Below are 7,808 nucleotides of genomic sequence, written 5' to 3'. Positions count from 1 at the left end.
TTCCGCCTCGATCCACTTAGTAAAGTAGTCGACTACTACCAAAAGGAATTTGTTTTGCGCTCGTCCGATCGAAAGTGGTCCTATTATACCCATTCCCCACTAAGCGAACGACCATGGTGAGATAACACCATGCAATTCCTCAGGAGGGATTCACATTCCATTGCCATGCTCTTGACATGATAAAAACTTCTTGACAAATGACTCACAATCACGTTCCATAGTCGGCCAATAATACCCAGCTCGCAACGCTCGGGCTCTAAGAGTGCGCTTACCAGAATGTAAGCCGCATATGCCATGATCAAGTTCCCTTAAGATGTAATCTGCTTCTTCCTCCGACAAGCACTTCAACAACGGCGTCGTGTATCCTCGCTTGTACAAGTCTTCTCCTATAGAGAAAAAATGGGCCATACGTTTGGAATCGACGATACTAACCTTTTCTCCCTGCTCTTGCTTTTTCATTAGGATACATATATCTTCTCTCCAATCAGCTTTGGGTAGCGGTGCGCTAGTTGTAAAGACTTCAATGACATGTTTATCAAGTGCTACCCTGACAACCAAAGACAATTGTCATTTTCCTCTGGAATGGGCCAACTTCGACAGGAGGTTAGCTCTAGAGTTCTCTTCTCTTGGGATGTGTACAAAGCTGACATTGGTAAATCTCTTAAACAAGTTGTTAGCCCTATGGAAATATCGCAACAACTGATTTTCTTTAACTTGGAAAGTTCCTTTCATGTGACCGATGACTAGTTGAGAATCCATTCAGCATTCTAAATTGGTAATTTCCAACTCTTTGGCTAGTGTTATACCGGCGATTAGCACTTTTTATTCAGCTTGATTGTTACTAGTCTGTAATCTGAAGGTTAATGCCTGCTGTATTGCAACACCGTTCGGTCCTTCTAAGATAATGCCTGCTTCTCTGTCCTTTCTATATGAGGAGTCATCCACATTAAGATGCCACAGCTGGGCGAAAGTTTCAGGCGTAGGTGTTAACTCAATTGCAAAATCTTCCAAGTGTTGTCCCTTAATGGATCAATGTTGATCAAACCGAAGGCCGAACTCTGAAAGCTCAACGGACCAAGAGATCATCCTCCCAACTAAATCAAGTTTCCTGAGAACCTTAGCGGCGGGGTGATCTATTCTAATCACCACTTGGTCGCTTTGAAAGTATGGTCAGAGACGTCGGGCCGTCGTGAGTAAGGCTAATGCCTTTTCTCTATCTGGGAGCACCGTTCTTCCGCTCTTTGCAATGTTCTGTTGACGAAGTAAATCAATCTGAAATTAGGGGTTTCTGGAATGAGGGTTGCATTGATCGTGTTGTTTGACGCAGCTATGTATAAGCCCTTGTACTGGTCGTGCCATAATAGGCGGATTGGTCAAGACATCTTTGACTTTGCCAAAGGCTTCTTCACACTGTTCGTCTCATTGCTGGGTGATTCCCCTTTTCATACCCTTAAGAATTGGTTTAATATGCTCTGTTAGTCGTGGAATAAAATGTGACAAGGATGTCAACCTGCCAACCAAGCATTGTGTTTCCTCTAAATTGGTAGGACTCCGCATCTCCAAGACCGTTCGGCATTTATCCGGATTGGCCTCAATTCCTTGAGAAGTTAACATGAATCCTAAAAACTTCCCATCGGATACATTGAAAGTGCATTTAGAAGGATTTAATCGCATACCATATCATCGTACCTGTAGAAGAACCTCTTATAAGTCTTTGAAGTGTTGCTCCATAAACTGACTTCTGACTACCATGTCGTCAACATATACTTCCATGCATTTTTCAATCTGCTGACAAAAGATTTTGTTCATTAGACCCTGGTAGGTGGCTCCTGCGTTTTTGAGGTCGAATGGCATTACGTCGTAACAGAAATTGGCACGCTCGGTTATGAAAGTTGTCTTCTCTTGATTTGGTACATACATAGGGATTTGGTTATATCCTGAGTACACGTCTAAACAACTTAGTACCGCGTGTCCCGAGGCTCCATCAATCAGTCTATCAATACTTGGGAGAGGGTAAGAATCCTTGGGGCATGCTTTGTTTAAATATGTAAAATCGACACATATCCTCCATTGCCCTTTTAATTTTTTTACCATAACTACATTTGCCAACTATGTAGTATAAGTTACCTCCCTAATGAATCTTGGTTCTAGGAGTTTGGTAACTTCTGCTTGTACGACATTTCTCTTTTCTTTGCCAAACCTTCGCTTCTTCTAAGCAACCGGGCGTTCTTCTTTGAATATGGTCAGTTTGTATGTCATAACGCACGGATGAATTCCAGGCATATCTAAGGTCGTTCACGTGAATAAATCTGCATTGGCTTTCAAAAATTTTCCCACATTTTCCTCATCGATCTTTTTCAACCTTCCTCCTATAGACGTTAATTGTGACTCATTTTTTCCGAGCACAAATGGCTTGATATCTCCCTGAGGTTGGATGCAGTCATCGGTGTTTTTTCATGGGTCGAGATCAACCGTAGCAGTTTCTGCCCCTCTACTCCTTCTAGGGGGGATGAAGGGTGTGACTTTTAGGCTATCAACATAGCATTTTCGTGCTATTTGTTGATCGGCCCGCATAGTACATACGGTTCCTCTGTCTGATGAAATTTTCATGGCTAAATGAGGAGTAGACACCACAGCTCCGAAGGCATTCAAACAAGGTCGTCCCAATAAGGCATTATACGAAGTCTTTGCTTCTACTAGTAAGAATCTTATTCTAAGCTCTTTCGCCTCTCTACCTGTTCCGAGCCGGGTCCTCAAGTCTACTATATCTTCAGATAAATCCATTTTCAGGAATATTGTCCAATATAAGATGTTAACCGAACTGCCCTGGTCAATCAACACCTTACTGACACTGTAACGAGCTATCTCAATTGTGATGACTATGGGATCATCTTGATCAAGGTCAGGAGCATGGAAGGCTTCGTCGGTAAAGGTCATAGGTGACATAGATCAAGGTTGTCTATCCACCATGTGAACAGTTTTCAAGCTCCTTAGGTGCTTTTTGCAGGCCAAAGATGATGTCCTTCCTCCAGCAAAGCCTCTAGAAATGGTATTGATACGCCCGCGAACCAACCACTCACATTCATGACCGTAATTGCGGCTGCAATTATGCCTTCGACTTCGGCCGTCCTTTTGATACGACCATTCGAAACTTCTGCGCAGAGACTTTTCTCTAGGGGGCTTCTTATTTGGGCCCCTTTTTCTTTTACATACTTTTGGAGATGGCCTGCTCGAGTGACCCTTTTTATTTCATCCTTCAATACACTACATTCCTCTGTAGTGTACCACGGTTCAAATGAAACCGATAGTTTTTTCTTTCATTAGCGTTTTTAGGAGAATACTTTTTTTGGACTGTGAGAAGTTCGGCATTAAGGGCATCTTCAAGAACTTTTGCCCTGGGTGCGTTGAGGGTGGTATAATGATTGAACTTGGGTGTCCGGGTGAAATCTCTCTGAGGAAGACCTCCATTTTTGTCGTTATTGTTGAATAATCGTTTTCCTTCTTTCTTGCTCCCCCACCTTTAGTAGCTTCTTGCTGTTTTTTTGTCCTTGAGTTTCTCATATCTTCAATACGAATGAACTCAACAACTCTTTCCTGGAGCTCGTCCATAGTTTTAGGCGGTCACGCATACAACTTTTCAGCGAAATATCATGTTTTTAAGCAGGAAGGCAAATTGTTGATGATAAAAGTGTGATTTATACCCTTAACTCGTCGTGCGGTCTCATTATACCTTTTCATAAAGGCCTTCAAGGTTTCCTCCTTCTCCTGCTTAGTGTTCACAAATTATGCCGGTGTTAACTCCTGTACCCGGTTGGACGCATATTGTCTCCCAAAAAGATCTTCCACAGTAGCAAAACAATCCACTGTGTTTGTGGGAAGGGTATTGTACCATTCCAACGCTTCTCCTTTGAGTTATAATGAGAAAGCTCTACACATAACCTGGTCGTTGTCCGTGTAGAATGCCATTACGTTAGCGAATATCCTGAGATGATCATCTGGATCAGTCGAGCCATCATATTTCTCTAATGCAGGAGGGGGTTTTTCCAGCATAGGAGTCTACATGATGGCCGACGTGAACGGAAGTAGACTGGTAGGTCGTACGATATGTAGAGGCGTGGGTATAATCCTGCTATTTGCCTCTTTTCTTCCTTGGTCGTTCTGATTAGTGTGATGAGATGGTTGTTGATTGCGACTATTTGGATTAGTGTGATGGGATGGATGTTGATTGCGACTGTTCGGATTAGTGTAATGGGATGACTGTTGATTATGGCTGACCTCGTGGCCATTCTCATGGTTCGACACCGAATGCTGAGCGAATTGCTCGGGATGAGCTCATTCTGCCCTTAGTGTTGCAATCTCCTCTTCATGCTTCCGTTGCATCTCCAACCATGCTTGCGCTGCATCTCCAACTATGCTTGCGCATGCGCCTACATTTGTGCCTGCATATTCCTGATCATCTCTCTGGTGCTTTGTTGCTCCTCCATATTTCTCGTGGTCACCATTGGGTTTCTTCTACTTCTTTATGTCCCACGATGGGCGCCAAAATGTTTCTGTAGGGATATTTATCGGGCTGAGATATGTACCTTTCATACGTGTTCTTTCTGCCTTTCTATATTTGTACCACCTGCTTCGCTTCCTTCACTTCCAGATTAGGGGTGAGCACCTACAAAAGGCACTTCGACGCTCAAGTTACGCGTGCGTTCAAAGAGCTTTTGATCACAATGTATTCAGTATTTAGTGAAAAGTGTGTACCTTTGTGTTTTAGCCCTATATTTATAGGCTACCTGATGAATCAATATAATACCAAGTTACCTTTTCCCCGATTTGTCGTTCATAAACTGTTATCAATTATCAATATCTTGAATCATTCTATTATTATTTTGCTAAAAGTCAGGTTATTGGCCCAATTAAATTATTAGTCCACTAACCATAATTCAAACGTTGGTCCTGTTATGATCCAATACCAATAACTCAAACGTTCGCCCAATTATGACCCATTATAAACAAATCGATTTATTCTATTCACCATATGGATCAAACGGTTCGTTCTTCTCACTGCTCGGTGTATACCATATACCATACAAAAATAAATAATCAAATAACCGTGAGCTATCCATAATTCATATTAAAATCCGAGTAAGAATATCTAGTTTGGAAGAAAAATATTATTTAAGTATCTTATGTACAAAATCAAACATCTGAATCAAACAGGAAAATTGTTATAGCTTAACTACAAAAGGTTTAAATTTTAATAAAATCATTTCTTTTAAAGAAATCGTTATTTTTAAAATGATGTTTGACAACGTTCGAAATTCAATTTGAAAAGAAATAGTTTTATTTAGATAAGAAATATATTTTTCAAATATAATTATATGTAGTTTTTTTTTTGTAAAAGATTAATATATATTCAGCATCACAAAATCAATTAAAAGAACAAAAGAAAATTATTATAATTAATTTTGCAAAAAGTAGCAAATCGAACGGGTTCATTAGTTAAAAAACATTTTAAGCTGCAAGAGTATAGTTGAAGAGAGGGTTGTTATTGCATAAGAAAGCAAAGTGGTAGCAGAAGTGAGGGCATTAATGAATCTTAGTAATATTAGGAGGGTTTTTATCCATGCACCTCTCAGCTTCTTTCTGCATTTCCAAAAAGATAATTTTATCTTTTATTTAATGAAAAAAATAGGTAAAGTATAATTAATTTTTATTGAATTCAATTTAATTCTTACTAACAAAATTTAGTGTCTTTCCGTGTTTCTTTTTTTACTTCTAACAATTCTTCCTACACTTCCAAAGTTTTCAAAAATTCCAACCTAATCATTTTGACACAACAGTAAAAGTTTTTTTTTTCTGACATAGCACATGTTAGATTTGAAATTACCAACGTAACATACTGTGCCTTAAATTTACACAGATAGCACGGTTTTTGCTTAGTTCAGAATTCGGTTTTCGAAAAACTAAATTCTAACTTTGTTATGCATTTTTTTTCCACAAGTTTGAGTTAGAATTTAGTTTCTGGAAAACCGAATTCTGACCTATATTTTTGTTTTATAAATGGTAGATTAGAATTTGATTTACCAAAAATCGATTTCTGAGTTTTATTTTGTAAAGATTTTTTCAAAAAGTAAATTGGAGTTTGGTTTTCAGCCAATCGAATTCTCACTTATATTTGTTAGCAAAATAATGAAGATGAAGTTTTGATGATGTCCAAATCAACTCAAGAACAACCAAGACTCATGAAGAATGATCTTTGAAGACTTGTGTAACCTTTTGTAATAACTGTATGAACATAGGAAAATTAGTAGTTTTATGTATGCATTCAAAAGTGATGTAAAAATAAACCAAAAGCAAAAAATGGTGCAGTGCTAATCGATTAGCAGGGGTATCTAATCGATTGTTCCAGAGACGAATGGAGAAGCACAGCAATGCAGACTAATCGATTAGCAGAGCAGACTAATCGATTAACACAGTGACCGTTTGAAAAACTAGCCGTTTTTAGAGCCGTTGGACTATCCGTTGGAGTGTTAATCGATTAACCACTGTAGCTAATCGATTTACACAGTCAGAAAGGCTGAAAACGAAAAATGGAAGAGCCTTTGGATGAGTCTATAAATAGACTCTCATTTCCTCTCAACAACAACTTGAGAAACTCTTCCCTTGTGCTCAAATACTCAGAAACTCTTGAGAATTGTGTGCTCTTGCTCAGCTAAGGAAACTCTGTCTGTAGAGTTGGTGAAATACTGCTACGGTGATAGAGGAATAGCTGGTTCATCCTTGGTGCATCTAAGGAAGTGTTTGGAAGAGGAAGTCATCCTTCGTGAAGTATTCGGAGGAAGTGTTTCATCCTTTGTTAAGACTCAAAGGAGGTGTTGTTTCATCTCTTGTGGCATCAAGAGAGGTGTTTTCTAAACTCTTACAAATTGTATCTGTGTGATTGTAGTTTGTAATAGTTTTGTGATTAGTGAAGTGTTTATCTTGTTTTGAGATAAGCGACTGGACGTAGGATTGGTAAGATCCGAACTAGGATAAAATCATCTGTGCAAATTTCTCTCAACCTTACTCTATTTTATTGTCTTTATTATTTGCTAAGTAAGTTTAATTGAGTAGAAATTTTTAAGGCACACGTTTTTAGTAAGAACCAATTCACCCCCCCTCTTGGTTTGTTATTCCACGCTAACCATTCCGCTGCAGCCGCTCTGACAATTGGTATCAGAGCTTGCTTTTATAGTCATTCAAATGGCAAGATCACATCAAACCTTTGCAGAGGGTGCATCAATCAATAGACCACCACTATTCACAGGTGAAAATTACGCATTTTGGAAGGTCAGAATGCAAATTTTTATGGAATCTATTGATATAGATATTTGGGATGCTGTTGCATTTGGTCCTTTTGTTCCAACTAACAATATGCAGGAACCAAAGCCCCGTGACCAATGGACTGCTGAAGATAAGAAAAAATTTGGTAATGATGTAAAAGCTCGTAATATTATTTCATCTGCTTTAACTGTTGACGAGTTTTACAGGATTTCTGTTTGTAAAACTGCACAAGAAATGTGGGAAGTACTTAGAGTAACCCATGAAGGTACAGATGATGTTAAGAGAGCTAGAAAGAATACCTTAATCCAGGAATACGAGATGTTCAGGATGAAGCAAGGGGAAACAATAGTAGATGTTCAGAAACGCTTCACCAACACCGTAAACCATCTTATTGGACTAGGTAAGTCTTTCGATACTGATGAGCTTAATATAAAAATTTTGAAATCTTTAGACAGGTCTTGGCAACCAAAAGTGACTGCAATTTCTGAGTC

The sequence above is a fragment of the Vigna angularis genome, chromosome 11 (genome assembly GCF_016808095.1).
Source record: "Vigna angularis cultivar LongXiaoDou No.4 chromosome 11, ASM1680809v1, whole genome shotgun sequence".
In the NCBI taxonomy this organism is placed as follows: Eukaryota; Viridiplantae; Streptophyta; class Magnoliopsida; order Fabales; family Fabaceae; genus Vigna; species Vigna angularis.
Note: the sequence above shows the minus strand (reverse complement) of the source record.